The sequence below is a fragment of the Lynx canadensis genome, chromosome F2 (assembly GCF_007474595.2).
Source record: "Lynx canadensis isolate LIC74 chromosome F2, mLynCan4.pri.v2, whole genome shotgun sequence".
In the NCBI taxonomy this organism is placed as follows: domain Eukaryota; kingdom Metazoa; phylum Chordata; class Mammalia; order Carnivora; family Felidae; genus Lynx; species Lynx canadensis.
The window spans coordinates 74197956-74209274 of record NC_044320.2 but is presented as its reverse complement, the minus strand read 5'-3'; the positions used below and the strand labels follow the sequence as shown (position 1 = coordinate 74209274).

The window sequence follows — 11319 nt, the reverse complement described above, 5'->3', positions numbered from 1 at the left end:
CGCCGCCGCCGCCGCCGCCGCCGCCTCGCTCCGGGGCCGGGCGCCGCGCGTCTTACACCGGCGTCCGCTCGCCGGCGCCCGCGCGCCCCATCGCTCCCTCCCGGGAAAGGCCGAGCCGCGCCGAGAAGCCCTCCGTCGCCGGGCCGCGAGCCCAACTGCCCAGGGCAACGCGGTCCGGGCTCCTCAGCCGGCCAGCGGGACGCGCTTCCACGTTAGCCAACGGCTGGGAGGTGAAAGGGGAGCGTGGGTGTGTATCCGGGTTACGCGAGGGGGCGGGGCGGGGGCGGGGCCACGTCCTCCCCGCCCTCGGGGCGGGCTGATCCTGGGGGCGGGGCGGCGGGCTGCGGGCTCCGGGATCCGTGGGACGCCCCACCGCGTGGCGCGGGGGCTGGAGCGGTGGCTGGGTTTTCAAGTCGCTCTCGGGTGTGACGGAGCTCTTTTCCACGCAGGGAGGGTGCTGAGTGCCTTGTGCAAATTGAAACTAAATCTCTCTTTGAACGACGACGCATGGTTGACATAAAGTCTACCGCTTGTTTTACAGGCTAGACTTCCCGTCACTCTCAGATTATTGACGAACGGAGGCTATGACAAGCCATTTTCAGACAGATCTGTATGTTTTCTTGTTTTGTGCGTGTGTGTGTGTGTGTGTGTTTCCTCCAGCGCTTGTGTAGACGGAGCCTGTATCTTTAAATCGCGTCTCCGCGTTGGGAGAGGTCGGTCGGCAGTGACCTCTCCCATACTGGGGTATTTTACTTGGCTCTTTATTTTCTTGGTCTCTGTGGTGATCCAAACGCTTGCTTATGCGTTTGCATCCGTAGGTTTATATAGATTTTTCCCTGTTCCTCCATCTGCCAGAATAAACCACCCTCTACGCAGCTGAAAAATATGCCTTGGTTCTGGGCTTTCATAATGAAAGAAAACGCTCTTTCACTTGACACACACCTTCCTCCCAGAGGTTGAGATGGAAGAGGAAATGAGAAAGCCTACTTGATATAAAGGTGGTCACAGGATGGGCAGTCAATCCGGAATATGTAATCTTCGAGCCAATATAGGCCCTCCAAAGGCTTCCAGAAGCCTTTACCTGAAATAATTTGCCTTCGATACTAGCAGGAATAATTTGCCTTCGATATTAGCAGGAATACTGAATACTCTACTTACTAAATTGTAATATTATTATAAGCATGAGTAAGTTTATTTTCCATGTCACTAGTGAACATTAAGATGTGCAGTATCGTTCTCAAGTGTTAGGGTATTTATATAAAATCAACTTAAAATGCAGCCTGTTTCACAGTTCACAGCCAAAAAGTCATTGGTTGTAAATGGGCTTTAATCACGAATGACCTTAAATACTGCAAGTATACAGAATGGAATCTGAACATCCTTTGTTGGGCAAGTCAGCAGAGACAGGCTGACCTTCACCACTTCCTCAGAGTTCAGGACATCTGTAGAATTTGCATATGGTTATATAGATGCAATAAACAAAGACTATTGATTGCGCGGTTTCCCTGCCAGCAATCTGTAACTAGCTCAAAAATAATCACAGCACGAGATCAAGTACAAATACAAATCAAGGAAGGACCAGTCTCTGAAGTGTTTACAGCACCAGATCTTAAGAATCTGGCACTGTTCTCCTCAGCTTTTGGGAACAAATTCACAATTAAGCAAAGCTGCTTTGAAAAGAAAGCTGAAAGTGAAGGGCACAGGGCAGTTATGGCTACCAAATCCAGAGGTAAATATAAAGATCAGGGTTGAAGTAGAAAGGCTTAAGTTCAACAGAACCACCTCAAACCACACTCTGAAATCAACGAAAGATAGGAGTTGGGGAGTAGCTATGAAAATATTAAAAGCATCAGGGGAAAGTATAGCCGAGGTTTGTAAAAATAAATTGAATAATATTTTCCAAGGGTATTGGAAAGGACTAGCGGGCCCCATTCACTGTGGCACTATACAAAGCACTAATGAGACACCCAGAGGGATCCTTAAAGCTCTGGAGCATCTATACTTCGGGGAAGAGATTAAATAACTGAAGGAGAAGTTGCCCTGAAAACAATGAGTGAGTTTAAACGTCATGGTTCCAAGAAGGGTTCTAGTACCCAGGTGACACGATAGGTAATATGTAAAAGATATTCATAAAATATAACATGTAATCATTAAGGGAAACTTTGTGATGAAGATGAAACTTAATTACATGTGGGACAGTGATGTTGTCTTAGAACCTTCATAGGAATTTGATTGCAAGAAACTTGCTTTTTCAGTAACATGTTAGAGGCTCTAAAGAATAAATACATACCAATGAAAATTACATAAAAGTAAATGGAAAATAATAGGTTTGTGGGGGTGCCTGGGTGACTCATTGGCTGAGCATCCAACTCTTGATTTCTGCTCAGGTCATGGTCCCATCCCAGGGTGGGTTGGTGGTGGGATGGAGCGCTGTCCCTCCCCCCCCCCCCATTGGGCTCTTTGCCGAGGGTGGAGCCTACTTGGAATTCTCTATCTCCCTCTGCCCCTCTCCCCGCCTGCATGCTCTGACTCTCTAAAATAAAATTAATCAATCAATTAAAAAAATAATAGGTTTGTGAACTGAGGCAAACTGGACTTTCAAAAATAACCTTTTTTTCTAGGTGTTGAAGATGAGGAGTGCCTTATTCTGTAAAAATACTAGTAGCAACAAGAATTGACACACAGGAGAAACTTCTTTAACCACTTTCCACTTAACTGGCTTGGCAGACCCTGCTTTCCACCATCAGCATGTTTACACCTAATAAATGCCACCTTTTGGGGGACTGCCCACTTTCACTCCCACTACTAGAACTTTCTATACTCTTTAGTGTTAGTTTCATTTCAACCCCATTTTGTCATCATGGTTATTATTACAAACACAAGTAAAATATCGTGTAAAACAATCAAATGTGAGTATATATATAAGGCTGAAAGCTGAATGACTGGATACAGGTGAGTCACGAAAAACAAAAATTACCACCAATTTTGGTTGTTGGGGCAAAAACTGTCCCCGACTGTGACGAAAAAGAATCATCAAAGCTCAAACAGGTACTGAAATCAGATTGCTTGGCTTTAAAGAAAGCAAGCTGGTCGTCTTAGATTATGCATTACTCATGTGGTTGAAAGTGCAGCTAATGAATGTGCTCAAAGAAAACTCACCGTACATTAAAAGAGAGACAAGTTATTATATATTTATAGATTCGCGTCTACAACCCACTCCTGTCTTGATTACATCAGACGAAGGACCTCTCCTAGAAGTCTGAATGTTACTGCCTTCCTGCAAATACCACCTTTCCTTATGCTCTCCATTATGTATGAAATAAATCACACCCATTTATAGCACATTATTAACATCTTAAATGATGGCATGTTTTGATTTGCCTGAATGACTCCTAACCCCAAAATTTATCTTGGAGAAATTGTGTGTGTGTGTGTGCGTGCGTGTGTGTGTGTGTGTGTGTGTGTGGTGAAATCTCTGCCAGTTAGTTTTCTTGTATTGTTTTTCTCCTGAAAGAGCATCTCAGGCAGACAGTTAAACTAACCAAACATTCCAGCTAGTTGAACCCCATGGAAAAGTGGTGTTACTACTTTTCTGAGAAAGCAAGAAAAAACAATGAACTCATAGCACCTCTTCATGTTTACAATATTCCAAGAAAAATATTATTTTTCTATTCCTCCTTTAAGTGAGCCTATAAAAACAATAATTCTATTTTTTTAATAGATCCAATGAAATGGTACTTGGTTCTGCTGCTAAAGTTCTCTCTTTAGCAGATCATACAGTTCTTGGGATAATGGCTTTCACATGTTAAGATTTCATGTATTTCTAAAACATGATCTACATCCATTCTTAAAATCGATTTTCCCAAAGATTTTGAAATACTCAATTTAAATGGGCAAGTTTTTCAATTAATATAAAGTAATATGTTAACAATTAACATAAAATAATATGTTAGCCCTAAAACCTTCTATGACTATGACTTTAGCAATAATAACAGTAAATACTTATTTTAAACAGAAGCAATGTGGTATGTATAGAAAACTGAGTATAATTTCTAGTCTTTGATATTGTAATTACTCTAATCCATATAGCCAACATGAAGGCAGGTAGGTGTTTTGCAGATCTTTCTATCCTCCGACCTTTTGCATATGTGAACTCAGATCTCTGTATATCCAAGCAGAGATATCATAAATATCTACTCAGGTGGAAACTGGACTTTTAAGAACTAGTTTTAATGCAATTTTGTCCTTTGTGTAAAGTGTTTTTAAAAATCTTGAATTTAACAAATACATGAAGGACCCAACATTCATTTTCTCTGTCCAGAACATTTGTTTCATAGGCATACGAGTCAGATGAAATAAATATTTGCTTTGGAGCTGTTAAGATGTCACATATTTGTTAACTTATGTGTGTGCTCTTTATTAAATCCAATGCTTGGCAAAGCATCAATTCAGTCAGTAATGTAGATTTCCCCACACTGTGTTTTGTTCTGTAAGTGGTCCAAACTCATAAAACACATTTTGCCCACTATCTACCCGAAACCTGAGATAAAATTTACCTTCTTAATCAGTCCAAAAAACCCTCATGATATAGTATCTAAAATTTTCTAGTCTCCAAAATAGCATTTGAATGTGTGTATCAATCATGATTATAATATGGAGTCTATGGCATTGTATTTATGATTTATATTAGAAAAACCCCAACATAATACATGTTGCTATTGCACTGTTTTGGGTATAATGCAAGCCAAGTGATGACACCCGGAATGTAAGAACTCAATGTATTTAATAATATCATAGCCAATGTGTCTCAAAGTTATTGCCAATGAAAAAAGGGGAAAAAATGTTTTTACACGTAGATATAACAAAGGAAAAGTTTCCCTAAACAATGCTTACCCTACTACATGAAACATTCTTTTATGTGTATAAACCCTCTACATTGATTTCATGATTCTACTAAAGGGTGACTGTTTGGAGCCAGTTATCTCTAAGTCTCTGTTTCTGCTTGCCTTTCCAGCAGAGGCACTGACTCCATTTTCAAGAACGCTATCCTTTCAAGGATGTTTGTACAGCAAACAGCCTTGAAAGACAGAGAATTATCTTCCTCCAGAGAAAAGGACAACTTTGTTTCCTACACATTAAAATAAAGATAAGGGCAGGCAGCCTTGTGGCCAATTATAAAAGCCTCAAGGTCCCTAAGCTCAAAGTTACGCTCCTCTGGACCCTCTGAGTGCCACTCCGTTGGAAGTGAGGCTTGAGAAGCGCAAATGCTGAGTCTGAATGCCACAATTGCTTTGTCTCTGAGCCAGGTGTCTCGTGTCTTCTGCCAGCATCCATGAAACTGGCAGGCTAACTGGTTAGCTGCAAGTCAGGTGAAATCTCAGCCAATATTCCCACATTATCAATTTAACCGTAAAGCCAATTTTGCCAATTTATTTCTTCTTCTTAGTCTCAAAGCAAATAGAGAATGTCTTTTTTTCTGCAGCATCTGCTTACTAATACTATATGATGCTACAAAGTGCCTTCCAGAAGCACCTAGTCTTTTAGCAGAATGAAATCTCTTACTCATCTGTCTTCACCCAGGATCCTCCCTTAGACAGAGAGAGCTTCCTGCTTGTCCTTGGGACTCCCATAGTTAGCAAATCCAATTGCTCTAGATGGGTTTATGTAAGAAGATCTGTAGTAATGGGAAACACCAGCAACATACTCAGAAATTTAGATTCATTCTGTGTCTCAGTGCTTCTAAAACTATAATAGCAGATCATGAGGTGCTTCAAGATGCATGTCATAGTCATGTAGAATACAACAGCAGTTCCAGTGACCCACGTTTTTTCTGTGCATCCTGTTTACATCAGCAAGGAAAGCTCTGATTGGGTCACCCCTACTGGTAGTTACTTGGCATGCCGTACTTCTCACTATATCCTCCTGGGTGTCTTCGGCTCTGGCCTAGTCATTTCAGCCAGGGTAAGCAGGGTTATTCTCATTGAACATCCATACACGTGGCAAAAGCCATAGCCACTTGAAGAATAGCCTGATGTTGCTCTCCTCTGCAGAGAGCCATGGGCAGATAGAGCCATCATCGCCTGTGTGTTACTGCCTCAAGTAACATCTTACCATCCTTATACCTCGCTACAAAGTTACAAATACCTGCCAGCTAAACATCAAATTAGAAAACTCTAGAGGTTAAAACAATAGATAATTTTGCTCCATCCCTTGATCCGGTGGGTAAGTTGAGTTACCCCAGAGCTAAGCCAGATCAGAACCCCGGTTTTCCATTTCCCATTCTGCCTGATTTCCACACAATTCCCATATGTGGGCAACACAATCCTTCTTGGGAAGGCGACAAGACCCTTAGCCCCCCAAATGCAGAGCCCACATTTTCAGGCTCTGCCACAGTGCGTGCTCCGTGGCGTAGCATGTTCTCTCTCTCTTCTCTCTCTGTTTCTCTCTCTCTCCCTTTTCCTCGCTCCCTCCCTTTCTCTCTATGAATTCATTGAATCACCTAGATTTGCATATAACCTGGTTCGGATTGCATTTTTAATGTTTCTCACTTCTTCCATGCTTCTGCGTGATACCACTTCATTTTAAGAAGTCTCCGATTGCTATTTTATGAATCGCTTAGTACCATGAACAATCCCAAGAAACAAATTCTCAGGTTTTATAGCTCTTCATGCTTTCCAAGCCTGCATATCACAGTCTCCAGGAGGCTTTCCTGATGTAAGAATGGACGCCAGGCTCTTTGTACGCGTTCCAGTAACCAACAGCACGGCCTCTGTCATCGCATGACCCAATCATCTCATCACTGCCTGATGACATGGCTGCCTCCCCTACTGAACTGCGAGCTCCTGGTGGGCAAGACCCCACAGCTTATTCGGGGTTGGTATCCCAGAACCCAAAACACTTGATGCATGCCCCAAAAATGACTTCTGATGCATTTTGTTCCACTCCACTGCATTTGCACCACCATTGCCCCTTCCCCACATTCCTTGCTTAGCTTTGTTCATTACTTCCCATCTCTTCTTATTCCCGTAGGGTAATGGAATAAGGGTGACAACGTCCCAGACACAAAATCTTACTAAAGTCTAACCAAAAGATGATAGGAGGAGAGGTAGGAGATAGAGAGTTGCCTGCACTGAATTTCAACGGTGCATCTCTTTGTCTTTAAGCTCAGACTGCTCTCTTTTCAGCCCCAGACAGATGTCAATTACAGTGCCTTGTCTTTGGAAACACGGAGCAAACTTTCTCTATGCTGTCCACGGAGCAAGTCAACAAAGACGGTGAGTTCAGCTCCAAATAAGTGGCAAAAGATAGATTTTAACGATTCTTGATTCTTCAGCATGACAGGAAATGATCCACAAATTGCATTTACTGGAGATTAAGAACAAAGGCCTCAGGTGATATTTATGTGACCATGAACTTTTTAGGCCGCTCACATCCCTCTTCATGTTTAAGAAAGGGACCAAGTATGCCAGGGGCAGGGCTCGGAGGAGGGGGTTGGCTGCAAGAAACCCCTGCGGGAACATCTAAGGTGATAGAAGTGTTCCATACTATTACTGTGGGAGTGGTTCCCTGACTCTATACATTTGTCAAAATTCAGCAGGTTGAATACTTGAACTTGGCAAATTTTATCAAATATACATAATACCTCAAACAACTGATTTTTTTAGGGGCGCCTGGGCGCTCAGTCGGTTAAGCATCTTTTTTTTTTTTTTTTTTTTAAAGAACTGCTGTCACCTTTATTCTTTTTTTTTTTTTTTTTCAACGTTTATTTATTTTTGGGACAGAGAGAGACAGAGCATGAACGGGGGAGGGGCAGAGAGAGAGGGAGACACAGAATCAGAAACAGGCTCCAGGCTCTGAGCCATCAGCCCAGAGCCTGACGCGGGGCTCGAACTCCCAGACCGCGAGATCGTGACCTGGCTGAAGTCGGACGCTTAACCAACTGCGCCACCCAGGCGCCCCTCAGTCGGTTAAGCATCTGACTTCGGCTCAGGTCATGATCTCAGGGTTCCTGGGTTCGAGCCCGGTGTTGGGGGTCTGTGCTGACAGCTCAGAGCCTGGAGCCCGCTTCAGATTCTGTGTCTCCCTCCCTCTCTGCCCCTCCCCCGCTTGCACTCTGTCTTTCCCAAAAATAAGCATTACAAAAAAATTTTTTAACTGAGGTTTTAGAAGGGAGGAAGGACAAACAAATCAAGTCAAAAAACCGGATCCTGTATGTGATATTAATGTAACTGCTTGGAGACCAAATAGGGAGGGGGGTGGAGCTTACACCTGCGTTTCTGCCACAGTCATACTGTAACTGCCTGTTCCAACAAAATTGTCTTGATAATGTCTTAAGAGGATAAGAAACATCTTCAGTTCCTGTCTAGCATGATCGCCAAGCTTGTTGTCCCCACTGACTTGTGCAGGTAGAAACAACTATGAAATAACGAGGGAGAAAAATCAGCCCTTCTGCTACACAAACCAGAATGCAGATGGCCAGGGAGGGGGCGCACGGATATTTCTTTCCAAGGCGCACGCAGCCAACGCATGTAAATCCTGAGGGTGAATAAAGTTCCCTGTCTGGCTGGATTTGTGACCTAAGGTCCTTCAAAGACTGACCTGGATAAGAAAAACTAGGGCAACGCTTACAAGTGAAGTCACGTGTCTCCATCAATCACAGCAAGGCTCCAGCCAAGTAGAAGGAGGAGACAAATGCACACTAAAGAATCTGGAAGGGTGCTCTGCTTGCATGCTAACTGTAGGGCAGATTTCGGCCAAAGCTTGCGAGGTCCAGGACGGGGCTCTTGAGGCAGGGACTGCAGAGGGAATAAAGATGCAGAGGGAAAGCAAATCCTTTGCTTCCCCTTAATGACGTGTGTGCTTTAGAACTACGGGTGTTTCCGTCTGTTTTGGAAGCTGTTTTCCCCTCTGCTGTGCATCCTCCTGCCCTTCTTGGCCTTGCCAGATCTCAGCCCTGCTCCGAGCGAGCCCTGTGCAGTCGGCCGTCTTCCCGCCCCAGCATCCTGTCAACGGCTCAGGCTCTGCATTTCTTTTGCGCTCCTAACCTTTCCTGTTCAGCTTAGCCCTGCCCTGTCTTCCCCACTATTTCTGCACGATATTCCCAGTACTCTACTAACGTGATCTCGTCTCTTGTGCTTGAAGAAACACAGTCCAGCAACCAAATGATCGTTTCCCTCAAATTCCCATTCTTGACTTGCGTTTCCCACACACTGCGAAGGCTATGCTTTCCTCTTCCATCCGCTTTCCTCAGACGCTGGGTGCACATTGGCTTTCCTAGGCTGTCTCTGGCTGAGGAAGGCCCTTCCCGGAGGATGAGGAACTCTGTGACCCTTTGGCCCCCCTGGAGTGGCTGAGGTCGGGGGGCATCCTGTATTTGCACGTTCCAGGTTATCCTGCAGGGAAGGACAGGCTAAGGCTAGCCCCTGCTCCCCCTGCTTGTGCCCCGTCCCTTACTAAGGCTCTGTGGCTTCGGAGGCATGTTCCCCACCCCAGTTTTTCACGTGCCTGGTCTGGCTAGCCTAACGGAGCTGTGCCAGCTGGCACAGGACTGCTATTGACTCAATGTGTTGTGTTTTGAATGAACGCCATTAGTTCTATTTATTGGGATGATTAGTTCTCAAAGGCTTATAATCCAGTTTTTCTTTATAACTTCCTCGTTGCCTGGCACAGACCTGGACAGATAGGGTTGCTGATTGATTCCATGGTGCCCTGTGCCTGGGGGGGGGGGGTCGTGGGGGGGAAGGGAGGGAGGTGCCCAATTGCCTCAAACCTATGCAACAGGATGCTAGATGTAAGTTTTTTCACTGTCTTGCAGTTTTCACCGAAATTCAAACACCGAGAGCAACAAAAAGACTATATATGTCCTCAAGAGAGGCGCTCGCCAGCTCGTCTTTCCAGAACTACTGTCGGGATCCGGGTCAATGCCTCCCTTTCACCATCACCGTAGACCAGGAGCATGATAGGAGGAGAAAGATGCGTGAGGATCCATTTAAAGCTAGTTGCTGAGGGGCGCCTGGGTGGCGCAGTCGGTTAAGCGTCCGACTTCAGCCAGGTCACGATCTCGCGGTCCGTGAGTTCGAGCCCCGCGTCAGGCTCTGGGCTGATGGCTCAGAGCCTGGAGCCTGTTTCCGATTCTGTGTCTCCCTCTCTCTCTGCCCCTCCCCCGTTCATGCTCTGTCTCTCTCTGTCCCAAAAATAAAATAAACATTGAAAAAAAAAATTTAAAAAATAAAGCTAGTTGCTGAATGCGGTGCTCATCTTGACCACCTCCCATCTCTGGCTCAGAATGAGAGGGGTTTGGAGGGAAGTGTTTAGAGGAAAAAAAAAAAAAAATCCACGTGCCCCAGGTTTTAAGGTTAAGAGATTTTCCTGCATGGAGCGGCCTGGGCTCAGAGAGTCTGGCAAGACAAAGACTTGGGTTTTCTGTCCTAGACAAAGTAGCTGCCCAGAAAGTAGCCAGGCCAGGGCTCCCTTGAGGTGATCCTGGCTGTGAGGACCGTCCCACTGGCCACACCAAGGTGACTGTGACAGGAGGTGGGGGGGGGGCCTCAGGCAGACGCAGCTTCCAAGGCGGGCTGGAGAGCACGTCACCCACAGCAGGGAATACCCAGGGAAATGAACTTGGTGTCCAGCAGGAGAGTGGGGAGAGAAGGCTTCGGAGAACTCACAAAAGCGCCCCAGGAGAGAAAAAGCCAGAATTCGGGCTTCCGCGCCGTCCAGAGGGCGGGAGTGCCAGATCAGGACATCACCGTATGAAGTCTTCCGTGGGCCACAGCTTGTTTTTCGCGGTTCATCGGGAGAGTGGTCAGAGAATGAAGGCCACGTGAGCCTCTCCCTCCTCCCTGTAGCTGTCTGGGTCCGAGGCCAGACTGAAAGGTCTGGGGGTAAGAAAGCTTGACCCCAATGCAAGACGTTGCTTCCTTCGACCTGCATTTTCTTGGTTGCCCACATACCAAGGAGACAGTTGCCGGGAGTGTATTTCAAACATGTCGGCTTACACGCACACCGCGTTTTCCTAACATTTATACAGATCGCAGGGACAATGGAAAGAAAAGCAAAACTGGGGGAGAGAGAGAATGGGAAATCGACATGACATAGGTAAGAAGGAGAGAGCTCGCCTCACGCCTGTGGGTCCAGCTAACGGGTTGAGTCTCATGGTGGGTGTGCCCCCACTTTTCCAAAGATTTACGACATCATTACCTGTTTTCGCTAACCAAGGAAATCCAAAGAGGGCTTTTTGCTTTTATGGAAAAAAAAAAAGAAAAAAAAAAAGGTGAAAAGCGAGATGAGTCTTTGGCATCGTTTGGCACCTGTTGGGCC

General features: G+C 45.3%; 1 long non-coding RNA gene across 1 annotated transcript; it reads left to right on the top strand.

Annotated features, from left to right (window-relative positions):
• Positions 1-2525: 2525 nt before the first annotated feature.
• Positions 2526-9999, top strand: LOC115506480. The gene is made up of 3 exons (XR_003966400.2): positions 2526-6873; positions 7185-7274; positions 9815-9999. It is a non-coding gene; the product is annotated as an uncharacterized LOC115506480 (long non-coding RNA).
• Positions 10000-11319: the final 1320 nt, after the last annotated feature.